General features: G+C 43.5%; 1 protein-coding gene across 3 annotated transcripts in view; it reads left to right on the top strand.

Moving 5' to 3' along the window:
• The window catches only part of LOC137382761 (mediator of RNA polymerase II transcription subunit 13-like), a 339,747-nt gene that overhangs the window by 64,486 nt on the left and 261,197 nt on the right, over positions 1-14,064 (top strand). The window lies entirely within an intron of this gene.

The raw sequence follows: 14,064 nt of genomic DNA, 5'->3' as shown, positions 1-14,064 counted from the left end.
TGATATGTTTGTTATCATCATGCTGCAAATACCAATGTTTTTAAGCTCTTTAAAGGAAGCATTGCAAAAAAGTTGACTTTTTTCCTTTCATTAGTATATATCTGGTCATCACTGCTTATAATGAGCACGTTGGTGTCAACACGATTTGCCCACTGTACGTGATAACTAATAAAAGTGATGGTACGAAGTAGTGGAGCATAAAATAATGCAAGACAATTCTGTTCACAAATGGAGGGTGATTGAGAAGCCTGCACTGACAACCAATGAATCTGAATCTGTCAACTTTGCTGAGATGAAAGGCCTGTAACCGTCAGCTGTCTGTTGGAGGGTGAGTTAAACAGTACAGGACTGCTGTGCTCGTCTTAAAGCAGAGCCAGAAAATGCCACCTCAGTTCTTATTTTTAAGTAGGTTCATAACATGGATTTTTAAAAAATTATTTCCCATTCAGAAAAGAAATGGCCTTTGTTAACTGATTTCCAAAGTATAAAATGGAGCTGAAATGTGTCCTGTTCAGCAGATCATCAAGCAGTCCAGCAGTGGCAAAAGCTCTACAGGCCTGGAGGTCAGTGGGGGATGGGTTGTGGAAGGACTTAATGACAGGTAATCACATTTTAGCTGCCAGAAGTAACCAACCAGTTTAATATGGTTTAAGGGATGCCTTTGTAATTGCCTGTTATGGCAGTGACAAATCATTGGCATTATTTGCAATTTATCTGCTGACCTGGATAAGCAGAGACGATGCAAGTGGTAGGTAATGTATTTGGGAAGCTTTGCTGAGTATTCATTCAGTGGCATTTAAGACCTTCTGTTTTCAGTCAGATTGAAAATTATTTACCCAGTCAACATCATTCAATGCTTTTTGTTTCTGACTGAGCCTTTCTGTGCTCGTGTTTTGTTGATTTCTATCTGTCCTCAATTCTTTGAAACTTACAGCCATTTACTAGCACAACTTTAAAGTTTTAAAGCTGTATTAAGCATGTGCAATCTCAAGTTGGCTGCAGGTTAACTGAAAATTGGTTACAAGCGTGTGTTTAGTTAGAGCCTTTCAAACACCAGCCATATTATCCAGCGGATGGTGCTCTTCAGTCCAGCTGCAACAAAGTGCCCAATTTGGCCATGAAAAATTCCAGCAAGTGGCAATGTAGTGCAGCTGCACGCAACGCAATTGAGTTTATTTTGTGCGTTTTGACGAGTGTTTACAGCAGTAATATGTCGCTTGAAATTTAATCTTTACCCCTCCAAGTTTGTGACTGACAGATTTCATTCAGTTACCTTATCTGACAGTGCCCGTTGCCAAGAAAGGATAAGAACTGTTCAATAGTTAAAAATGATTGTGGTAGCATGTGCCATATCCCTTTTTCAATTCTAAAGTTACATAATATAATGTAGCAGGTAGTGCCGTAAATAGGGAGGACGATATAGATGGGCTGGCAAGATGGACAGAGCAGTGGCAAATGGAATTTAACCCCGAGAAGTGTGAGGTGATGCATTTTGGGAGGACTATCAAGGCAAGAGAATATACAACGGATGGTAGGACCCTAGGAAGTACAGAGGGCCAAAGGGACGTTGGTGTACTTGTCCATAGATCACTGAAGGCAGCAGCACAGCTAGATAAGGTGGTTAGGAAGGCATATGGGATACTTGCCTTTATTAGCCGAGGCATAGAATACAAGAGCAGGGAGGTTATGATGGATCTGTATAATACGCTGGTTAGGCCACAGCTAGAGTACTGTGTACAGTTCTGGCCGCCACACTATAGAAAGGATGTGATTGCACTGGAGAGGGTGCAGAGAAGATTCACCAGGATGTTGCCTGGGCTGGAGCATTTCAGTTACGAAGAGAGACTGGATGGGCTAGGGCTGTTTTCCTTGGAGCAGAGAAGGCTGAGGGGAGACCTGATTGAGGAATACAAAATTGAGGGGTATAGATAGGGTAGATAGGAGGAAACTTTTAACCAAACAGTATGGAGGACTTAAAAGAACTATAAGGCTTTTGTCTGCTGTCTATGAAAAAATTAAGGACTGTTAAATTTGCAGGGTCTACATTTAAAAAAAAAAACCCTCTAAAGTCTAAGTGTCAACTTGGTTAATTTGGCAGCACTGTCGCCTCTGATTCAGAAGGGTATAGGTTCATGGACTCTAGTACGCAGGTGGCATTTCTGTTAGGTGCTGCAATGTCAGAGGTACTGCCTGTTGTATTGTGCATTAAATCAATTTCTGTTGAAATAGTTTAAAAAAAAAATACATTTTATGGCTCATTTTTAAAAAGAAATTTGTCTGAACCAGCATTTGTTCATCACATCAGCTGCTGTGTTGGTGTTCATAAACATTCAAGTGCTTTGGGACACCCTGATGATGTGAAAGGTGTTGATAAATGCAAGTTCTTGCATTATCAGGATATACAATAACTGAACATGACTGGTATTTTGTATGAGAGGTCTAATGAACCTCTTTTTTAAGTTCCATATTTAAATGTTGGGTAAATTGGGTTTTAATGCTTACTGTAATGAATAAAGGATTGCTTTTTGCAGTGTTCTGTTTGAAAGAAGCGCAATTTCAGTTGGAAGCATTGGAGTAGTAAAAATTGAAACCTTAAGTTTTGGTACTGAAATACTTCCTTTTAATATTGTAAAGCTGGCCCCTTTTTTTTCTTGCTTTAGCTGTTCCATAAAATCTTTTTGTCTCGATTTCCACATAAGTTTCAATGAATTAAATTAAAATGAGATGTGCATAGTTGTGAAAAGGACTTTCTATTCAAATAACTGCTTGATAATTACTGATGCTTCATCGTGCTGTAGTGAGCATAGCACCTGTTTCTGATGCCAAGATGGAAGCTGTCAGTTTACTTGCTCTTGATTCCAATATATCAGGTCATGAAAAATCTTCCGTCTCATCCCAAGTTTCACGAAACTGCTATTTTAGTGCAAATGAGGCCATCCTTTCAGATCAGTGGGAGCATATAGTTTTCTCTGGCAGTAATCATTTCATTATCCTTGCAAGCATTACTGAAGTGTTCTGAGGTCAACAGTGTTAAAACACTACACGTGAACTGGTGCCTGTCTACCAGCCGGGAGAGGTAGGAGCATGGTATGTGATAACCAATTGCTGCATGCTACTGATTATGCTATTTTGGATCTGAAGCTGCATTTTAAAGGAGCATTTTCGTCGGCCTTTGCTCACTAGTAGCCCTTGTGTCTGTTTCAAAGGTCATGGGCTCGATGCTCAGAGACTTAAGTACATAATTTAGGCTTCAGTACAGAGGGACTGCTGCATCTTTCAGATGAGATGTTAGATTGAAACCCATCTGCAGATTTGGGTGGATGTAAAAATCATGTGGCACTAATGGAAGAAAAAGGGTATTTCTCCCTAATCTTTATCCCTCAACCAATGTCATTTTAAAAAATAAACTTGATTATTTATCTCTTTGCTGTTCATGGGACCTTGCTGTGTGTAAATTGGCTCCTGCATTTCCTTACATTACAGCCATGATAACACTTCAGACGTTTTTAATTTGGCTGTGAATCATTAAATGTTGCAGCACAGGAGATGATCATTTGGCCCATTGTGCGTGTGCCGTCTCTTTGCAAGAACTATCCAATTACTCTCGTTCCCTCGGCCTTTCCCCATACCCCTACAAATTTTTCCCCTTCAAGTGTTCATTCAGTTCCCTTTTGGAAGTTATTTTTGAATCTGCTTCTATTATCCTTTCAGGCAGTGCATTCAAGATCATGACAACTGGAAGTAAAAATATTCTCCTTATTTCACCTCAGGAGAGAAGTGATTTGGGCGCAGGGGAGTGTGTTAAAGTAGAGTCTTCAAGTAACAAAAAGCTCTCTTTTATATTGTTTTTTACCACCTGTTTTCATGTGTTACTTTATCTCATTTACCTTTTAATTTAGAGGCCAGCAGTGAGTCCTGACTATTTCATGTTTGCAAGGCCCACACTTCAGGAAGTGGTGACATAACTGTGTGCCTTAAGTAATGTAAAGGCAGCTGTATCTCCAAATTGTTACTCCTGTATACTGCCTCTGTTTTTTGTTAGAGTCCTGCCTGTTGTTGATGAAGACATTAAATTTAGATTGTTTTAACAGTAGCCTTGTTAGTCATAGAGTTATACAGCACAGGAACAGGCCCTTCGGCCCAACGTGCCTGCGCCGACCATCAAACACCCGACCATCCCACTTCTCTGCACTTGGCCCGTAGCTTTGTATGCTATGGCATTTCAAGTGCTCATCTAAATACTTCTTAAAGGTTCTGAGTGTTCCTGCCTCTGCCACCCCTTCAGGCAGTGTGTTCCAGATTCCAACCACCCTCTGGGTGGAAAAGTTTTTCCTCAACTCCCCTCTAAACCTCCTGTCCCTTACCTTAAATCTATGCCCCCTAGTTATTGACCTCTCCGCTAAGGGAAAAAGTTTCTTCCTATCTATCCTATCAATGCCCCTCATAATTTTGTATACCTCAATCATGCCCCGCCCCTTAGTCTTCTCCGCTCCAAGGAAAACAACCCTAGCCTTTTCAGTCTCTCTTCATAGCTGAAATGCTCCAGCCCAGGCAACATCCTGGTGAATCTCCTCTGCAGCCTCTCCATTGCAATCACATCCTTCCTATAGTGTGGTGACCAGAACGGTACACAGTACTCCAGCTGTGGCCTAACCAGCGTTTTATACAGCTCCATCATAACCTCCCTGCTCTTATATTCTGTGCCTCGGCTAATAAAGGCAAGTATCCCTTATGCTTTTCTAACCACCTTATCTACCTGTGCTGCTGCCTTCAGTGATCTATGAACAAGCACCCCAAGGTTCCTTTGATCCTCTATACTTCCTCGGGTCCTACCATCTATTGCATATTCTCTTGTCTTGTTAGTCCTCCCAAAGTACATCACCTCTCACTTCTCAGGATTAAACTCCATTTGCCACTGCTCCGCCCATCTTACCAGCCCATCTATATCATCCTGTAATCTAAAGCCTTCCTCCTCACTATTTACAACACCTCCAATTTTCATGTCGTCTGTGAACTTACTGATCGTACCTCCTATATTCACATCTAAATCATTAATGTACACTACAAACAGTAAGGGTCCCAGCACTGATTCCTGTGGTACCCCACTGGTCACAGGCCTTCACTCGCAAAAACAACCCTCTGCCATCACCTTTTGCCTCCTTCCACTAAGCCAATTTTGGATCCACTTTGCCAAATTACCCTGGATCCCATGGGCTCTTACTTTCTTAACCAGTCTCCCATGCGGGACCTTATCAAAAGTCTTACTGAAGTCCATGTTGACGACATCAACTGCTTTACCCTCATCTAAAACTCTAGTCACCTCCTCGAAAAATTCAATCAAATTTGTTAGACATGATCTTCCCCCGCACAAAGCCATGCTGACTATCCCTGATCAATCCCTACCTCTCCAAGTGGAGATTAATCCTGGCCCTCAGAATTTTTTCCACGAATTTCCCTACCACGGACATTAGACTCACTGGCCTATCATTACCTGGTTTATCCCTGCTACCCTCCTTGAATAATGGTACCACATTTGCTGTCCTCCAGTCCTCTGGCACCTCTCCTGTGGCCAGAGAGGATCTTAAAATTTGTGCCAGAGCCCCAGCTATCTCCACCCTTTCCTCAGCCTGGGATACATCTCATCTGGGCCTGGGGATTTATCCACCTTTTAAGCCTGCTAATGCTTCCTCCTTTTCAATGATAATTTGATTAAGTATGTCACAGTCCCCCTCCCTGATCACTACACCTACATCATCCCTCTTTATAGTGAACACAGATGAAAAGTAATCGTTAAAAACCTCACCTATGTCCTCCGGCTCCACACACACATTGCCTCTTAGATCCCTAATGGGCCCCACTTTTTCCCTGGTTATCCTCTTGCCTGTAACATACTTATAAAAGCCTTGGGATTTTTCTTTATCTTGTCTGCCAGTGATTATTCATGCCCCCTCTTCACTCTCCTAATTACTTTTTTAAAGTACTCTCCTACACTTTCTGTACTCCACTCGGGCCTCTGCTGTTTTCAGCGCTCTGAATCTGCCATACGCTTCCTTTTTTTTTCCAATCCTCTATATCCCTTGACATCCAGGGTTCCCTGGACTTGTTGGTCCTACTCTTCACCTTTATGGAGCATGCTGGACCTGAACCCTCACAATTTCTAAATGACTCCCACTGGTCTGATGTAGACTTTCCTATAAGAAGCTGCTCCTAGTTCACTTTGGCCAGATCCTGTTTTATCATTGAAATCTGCCTTTCCCCCAATTCAGTACTCTTATTTCCAGTCCGTCTTTGTCCTTTTCCATAACTACCTTAAATCTTAGAGTTATGGTCACTATCCCTGAAATGCTCCCCCACTGCCACTTCTACCACTTGTCCGGCTTCATTCCCTAGGATTTCCAGTACCGCTCCTCCTCTTGTAGGACTCTCTACATATTGGCTCAAAAAGCTCTCCTGAATGCACTTGAAGAATTCTGCCCCCTTTAAGCTTTTTGCACTATAATGCTATCCCCTCTAATATAGGGGAAGTTGAAATCCCCCCTATTATTATTACCCTATTATTTTTGCACCTCTGAGATTTGCCTACATATCTGCTCTTCTATCACTGCCTGACTGGAGGCCTGTAGTACACACCCAGCCAAGTGATAGCCTCCTTTCTGTTCTTAAGTTCTACCCATATGGCCTCATTAGAGGAACCTTCTAAGATATCATCCCCCACTGCAGGGCGGCACAGTGGCGCAGTGGTTAGCAACGCAGCCTCACAGCCCAGCGACCCGGGTTCAGTGCTGGGTACTGCCTGTGTGGAGTTTGCAAGTTCTCCCTGTGTCTGCGTGGGTTTTCTCCGGGTGCTCCGGTTTCCTCCCACAAGCCAAAAGACTTGCAGGTTGGGAGGTAAATTTGCCATTATAAATTGCCCCTAGTAGAGGTAGGTGGTAGTGAAATATAGGGACAGGTAGGGATGTGGTAGGAATATGGGATGAGTGTAGGATTAGTATAAATGGGTGGTTGATGGTCGGCACAGACTCGGTGGGCTGAAGGGCCTGTTTCAGGGCTGTATCTCTAAACTAAACTAAACATTTACTCTGCCTCCGGACTGACTTAGCTTCTCATTTTATATTTGATTGTACAACACCCCTTACTGTGCTTCCACTCTGTATCCTATCCCTGCCAAATTAGTTTCGCCCCCCCCAGCAAGGATGATGTTCCCATTCCGGTTCAGGTGCAACCTGTGCATCTTATACAGATCCCATCTTCACCAGAAACAGGCCCAATGATCCAGGAAACTACAGCCCTCCCTCCTACGTGCATTCATCTGCTCTAACTTCTTATTAATGTACTCACTAGCCCGTGGCACCGGAAGAAACCCAGAGCTTACAACCCTGAAGTCCTACTTAGCTACCTAGCTCCCTAAATTCTTTTTGCAGGAACCTCATCCCTCTTTCTACCTATGTCATTGGTGTCAACGTGGACCATGACCTCCGGCTGTGCATGCTCACCCTCCAGAATATTTTGTAGCCGCTCTGTGATATCCAAGACCCTTGCACTAGGGAGGTAACATACCATCCTGGAATCACGTCTGCGACCACAGAAACGCCTATTTGTTCCTCTAACCATAGAATCCCCTACCACTATTGCCCTCTTGTCCCTTTTTCTCCATCCCAGCACAGCCTTGACATTCCGGTCATGACGCTCTGTGCATTCTCCAGAGGAACCCCTCTCTCATCGGTACTCGGAACTGAATATTGGTTAGAAAGTGGGATGTTCTCTGGGGACTCCTGTGTTAACTGCCCTGACTTCTTTGTCCATCCGTCAGCCACCCAGTCACGCCCTGACTGTATTTCGCCTAGGCAGTGGCTTGACTACCTCCTGAAATGTGCCATCCACATAGTCTTCCACCTTGTGGATATGCCACAGTGACTCCAGCCACCGCTTGAGTTCTGAAACCCGAAGCTCAAGCTTCTGCAACTGGAGGCACTTTCTGCAGATGTGTTCGCCAAGGTCACATGGCAAGTCCACGACTTCCCACATTGCACAGGAGGTACATTCCACTTGGCCAAGCTGCCCTGCCATTACTCACTTTTACAATGAGAGGGGGAAAAATACTGCTGGTGTAATAACTTACAAGCTATTTACAATCAACTTTTATCCCCTGTGCCTTTGAGGCTGGGAAAGAAAAAGATAAAAGAGCACCTTCCATCGCTCCCAGCCAACGAAAAAACCCACACTTAACTTACAGCCTCACTTCATGCAAACAGCACTAGTATAGTCAGTAAATACTAAAAGTTTACAGGTAGCTATCCTAGGGCTTGAATTTAAAAGGAACCTTTTTTTAAAACTCCAATCTCAGTTATCCCCAGGCAATAACAGCTGCTGCCCACCGACTAATCAGTGCACAGAATTTCAGTGATGTCACTGTTAATTTTTTCTAACACTAAATCCAAACACAGTGGGCGCAGAGACAGTCAAGAGAGTCTGCCGCCGTCCCGGACTTCGTTAGTGAAGGGCCTCGAGACCCGCTCTTTTATAGGTCTGATTCCACTCAAGACTCTTTCCAGGTCCGCCGCAGCCGTCCCCGACTTCAGGTTAGTGATTTAGTACTAGAGAAAGGCCATGAATGATGGTTGGATTGAGGATGTGGGTTGGAGAGTTTATATCCAAGTGAGAATTAGAGAGAATGGGAATGCATCCAATTTGGGGGAGAGCTGTTGAGGGAAGTGGAGGTCAAAATTAAAATTGCTGACTGTAAGGAGCCACCTACCTGTGCTAAGCAAAGACCAGAATATTTTAGGGATGAAGTTGGCATGGCCTGTTGGGGTGCAGACAGTGATGAGAATGTTAGCTGAAAGACAGAAAGGATGAAAATGCGTAAATGCTTAAAGGAGACGAAGGTGCTGTAGGAGTCTGGTGAGCACCAGGATGGTACCTTGGGTGAAGCAGGTAGTGGAAAGTATAGATTGGTGGAGGAGGACTCGCTACCTATGACCCAAGTTTATCCGTGCCAGGATGTCAATACAATCATCCACAGTAAGGTAGTGGAACGCAAAAAACAAACTAATGGCTTCTGTATGTTTTGATTTGAACATACTGTCTTCGATGTTGCAGCTTTAAAATGCTGTTAGTTTCTGCGAAGCTGTGGACTTGTCGCTCTTGTTTATCCCTTTTTATTCAGAGAATACTCTAAATATTTGGGGATAAAAAGCCAATATTTTGCTGTGCGGATGCGTATTTCCAACCTCCCTGTGTTCATGAACATTTGACCTGTTTGGTTCACCGATTTAGCAGTGAGGCTTGGCTGCTGTGTGCTCAACTGCTGATGGATTTTGTTTCAGTCCTCTTGAGCAAGAGAGATCAGTCAGGTACTTAATCATTTGACATTGTATTAACACCCAGTTTCTAAATATTTTGCCCATGTGTTTTCATTTGAGTGAAAGAAATGAGATAAATATTATTGCAGAAAGCAGTGTTTTTTTTAAAGGCCCTTAACATTGGGAAGCAATGATTATAAAGTCCAGGTTCCAAATCTCTTAGTTTTTTTATTATTTGTTCATGGGATGTGGGCATCACTGGCTAGGCCAGCATTTATTGCCTAACCCTAACTGCCCTTGAGAATGTGGTGAGCTGCCTTCTTGAAACGCTGTAGTTTTTGGGATGTAGGTGCACTCATATGGACTGCAGCGGTTCAAGAAGGCAGCTCACCACCACCTTCTCAAGGTCAGTTAGGGATGGGCAATAAATGTTGGTCCAGCCAGCGACTCCCACATCCCATGAATGAATTAAAAAAAAACATTGCTGTTAGAAAGGGAGTTCCAGGATCTTGACCCAGTGACAGTGAAGGAATGGTGATATAGTTACAAGTCAGGATGTCGTGTGGCTTGAAGGGAACTTGAAGGTGATGGTGTTCCCATGCATCTGTTGCCCTTGTCCTTCTAGGTGGTATTGGTCACGGGTTTGGAAGGTGCTGTTGAAGGAGCCTTGGTGAGTTGCTGGAGTGCATCTTGTAGATGGTACACACTGCTGCCACTGTGCAGTGGTGGTGAAAGGAGGAAATGTTGGTGGTGGATGGGGTGCCAATCAAGCGGGCTGCTTTATCTTGAATGTGTCGAGCTTCCTGAGTGGTGTTGGAGCTGCACCCATCCAGGCAAGTGGAGAGTATTCCATCACACTCTTGATATGTGCCTTGTAGATGGTGGACAGGCACTGGGGAGACAGGAGGCAAGTTACTCGCCACAGAATTCCTGGTCTCTGACCTGCTCTTGCAGCCACAGTATTTATATGGCTGGTCCCATTCAGTTTCTGGTCAGTGGTAACCCCCAGGATGTTAGTGGGGGATTCAGGGATCGTAATGTCATTGCATGTCAAGGGCAGATGGTTAGATTCTCTTGTTTGAGGTGGTCATTGCCTGGCACTTGTGTAGTGTGAATGTTACTTGTCACTTATCAGCCCAAGCCTGAATGTTGTCTAGGTCTTTCTGCATGCGGACATGGACTACTTCAGTATTTGAGTTGCGAATGGTGCTGAACACTGCAATCATCAGTGAAAATCCCCACTTTTGACCTTTTATGATGATGGGAAGGTTATTTAAGTAGATGGAGATGGTCGGACCTAGGACACTCCGAGGAGCTCCTGTAGCAATGTCTTGGGGCTGAGATGATTGAGAGTTTTCACCTTGATTCCCATTGACTTCAATTTTGCTAGGGCTCCTTGATGCCACACTCGGTCACATGTTGCCTTGATGTCAAAGGCAGTCACTTTCACCTCAGAATTCTGCTGTTTTGTACACATTGGATCAAGGCTGTAATGAGGTCAGGGGCCCAGTGGCCTTGGTGGAACCCAAACTGAGCATCGGTGAGCAGGTTATTAGTGAGTAAGTGCTGCTTGATAGCACAGTCGGCAACACCTTCCATCACTTTGCTAATCGAGAGTAGACTGATGGGTCAGTAATTAACCAGATTGGATTTGTCCTGCTTTTTGTGGACAGTATATATCTGGGCACTTTCCACATTCAGGTAGATGCCAGTGTTCTAGGTTGACTAGAACAGCTTGGCTAGGTGCACGGCTAGTTCTGGAGCACAAGTCTTCAGTACAACAGTTCAGATGTCGGGGCCCATAGCATTTGCTGTATCTGGTGTGTCCAGCCGTTTTTCTTGATATCGTGGAATGAATTAAATTGGCTGAAGACTGGCATCTATGATGCTATGGATCTCGGGAGGAGGCTGAGATGGATTATCTTGGCACTTCCAGCTGATGGTTGCAAATGCTTCAACCTTGATTTTTGCACTGATGTGCTGGACTCTACCATTATTGAGGATAGTCATGTTTATGGTGTATCCTTCTCATTTAGTTGTTTAATTGTCCTCCTCCATTTACAACTGGATGTGGCAGGACTGCAGAGCATTTGTCCGATCCATTGGTTTTGGATTCCCTTAGCTCTGTCTATGGCATGCTGGTTCCACTGTTCAGCATGCATGTAGGTCTGTGTTGTAGTTTCACCAGATTGGCACTTCATTTTAAGCTAAGCTTCGTGCTGCTCCTGGCATACTCTCCACACTCATTGAACCAGGGTTGGTCCCCTGGCTTGATGGTAATGGCAAAGTGAGGGATATGCCCAGGCATGGTTACAGATTACTGTTGAATATGATTCTGCTGAAGGCCCACAGTGCCTCATCAATGCACAGTTTTGAGCTGCTAGATCTGTTCTTAGTCTATCCCATTTAGCATGGTGATCATTCTACACAGTATGATGGAGGATGTCCTCAGTGTGAAGATAGGACTTCTGTCTTCATAAGGATTGTGTGATGGTCACCAAGGTCAGGGGCAGATGCATCTTTGACAGGTAGTCTGTTGGGGCTGAAGTCAAGTAGGTTTGTCTTTTGTTTGCTAACCACTGGTGCAGTCCCAGTCTGGTGGTTGTGCTTCAGGACTCTGCCAGAAGTGGTGCTACTGAGCCACTCCTGGTGATGGATGTTGAAGTTCTCCCCCTGCACCCCGAGACATTCTGTCCCCTTGCTACCCTCAGTGCTTCTTCCAAGTGGTGGTCAACATGGTGGGGCACTGATTCATCAGCTGAGTGAGGGTTGTAGGTGGTAATGAGTAGGAAGTTTCGTTGCCCTGCTTGACCAGATGCCTTGAGACTTGAGGACTCCCAGGGCCAATCCCTCCTGTCTAGATACAATTGTGCTGCCACCTCTAGTCGATCTATCCTGCAGGTTGGACAGGACATACCTTGGGATGGTGATTGAGGAGTCTGGGCATTGGCTATAATGTATGATTTGGTGAGTATGGCTGTCAGGCTGTTGCTTGACTAGTCTGTGGGGCAGCTGTTCCAATTTTGGAAAAACTCCCCAGAGGTTTGTGAGGAGGGCTTTGCAGGGTCAACTGGGTGACAAAGTGTCTTTGTCATTTCTGGTGCCTAAGTCGCAGCAGGGTGGTCCATCCAGTTTTATTCTTCGATTTTTGTTTTTTTTGTTTGTTTCTTTGGCAGTTTGATGCAACTGAGTTGCTTACTAAACCATTTCAGAGATCAGTTAAGAGTCAGACACAGTCTTGTAGGTCTGGAGTCTCATGTAGGACAGATCAGGAAATGATGGCAGATTTCCTTCTCTAAAGGATATTAGTGAACCAGATGGGATTTTATGACATTCCGATAGCTTCATGATCATCATTACTGAGACTAGGTTTTATTGCAAATTTATTTATTAATTGAATTGACATTACCCCAGTGCCACGGTAGGATTTGAACTCCTGTCTCCGGCACATTAGTTCGCGTGTCTGGGTTACTTGTCCAGTAACATCGCCAGTATGCTACCGTCCCCTAATACTTAATATTAAGAGAATGCATTTCATGTGTGTGCAAGCAATTGATTCCTAATGACCAATCTGATTGTGGAAAATCTTTAAAAGTGTCGAGGGATAATGGGCAAGTTTCCATTTTTTTGTCTCGGAAATTGTTGCTTTAGTTAAAAATTTCATAAACTGGCTTAGCGGTTCTTAAAATGGAGGATATTCTGCATTAAGTTTGGCATTGCTCCTTCAAGCTATGCGCGATGTGTAAATTAAACATCCTATCTTCACTAACTATGGGCTTGCCCTTTGATATTGGCAATTATTGTGTTGGTATTTAACAAGACTAGTTTAAAGTTAACAAGCTATATTTTTGTCCTCGGTTACAGTGAAAATCACTTCAAATTAATGTTGGCTTTACTCCTATAAACGAAGCTTGCATTCTTATACCATAAAATTATAATTGTTTCAGTATTGCAAAACCATGAATGTGAGCTGTCTATTTATAATCAGTGCAATTTTCATCTTGGTGTTAGAAATGATTATCGGGTGGGGAAAAAAAGTGAATGCTTTGGTTTGTCTTCTGCTTTTACCCGTTTACAGTCTAGACTACTGTTTTTTTTTGTTTTCTCAAAAATACTTCTAATTGACTACTCCAAATTAAGCAACCTAAATAAGAGTGTAGGGCTAGACTTTCTGCTTATTCTTTTCCTCAAAGCTAAGCAAGTTTTGAGTTGCGGAAAAGCTAGTACAGCACTTCAAACCTTCAGTGTAACTACTGTTAGTACTGTAGCTACCTTTTTGTTGATATGCTCTGCATGTGAGTTGAGCAGTATTGTGAAATAAATCCGTATTTTGCTACTTTAGTACTTAAACCATGTGATTTTGAATTGGCTATCAAATTAGTTAAAATGAAGGAAGTTCTTATTTTGAATAATAGTGTGCTCTTTCTGAATTTGCATTAGAAGTCATGTACATTGCTGTAATTTTTGAAGAAAGTTTCACCCCTCCCCTGTTCATAACCAGCATATCATGCTAAGGTACCTGCTCTTGTGCGAGTGTCGATAAATATTAAGTAAAAATTATTGGTGATCCTAATCCTGTCCTCGTCCAACTATACACTGTTGCAGCAGAGGTTGCAGGATAATTAGGAAGAGCCAAATGGGCTGCTCTTCTCCCTCAGTCCAAGGGCATGGAGATCAAGTTTGGTATTCACCACTGTCCTTTCAGCTGTTTTTTCCCCTATCTTCTATGGGGCTGATGAGGCCAGCTGAGGACTAATTTGTT

The sequence above is a fragment of the Heterodontus francisci genome, chromosome 23 (assembly GCF_036365525.1).
Source record: "Heterodontus francisci isolate sHetFra1 chromosome 23, sHetFra1.hap1, whole genome shotgun sequence".
NCBI classification, from domain to species: domain Eukaryota; kingdom Metazoa; phylum Chordata; class Chondrichthyes; order Heterodontiformes; family Heterodontidae; genus Heterodontus; species Heterodontus francisci.
This window is presented reverse-complemented; position numbering and strand designations above follow the sequence as displayed.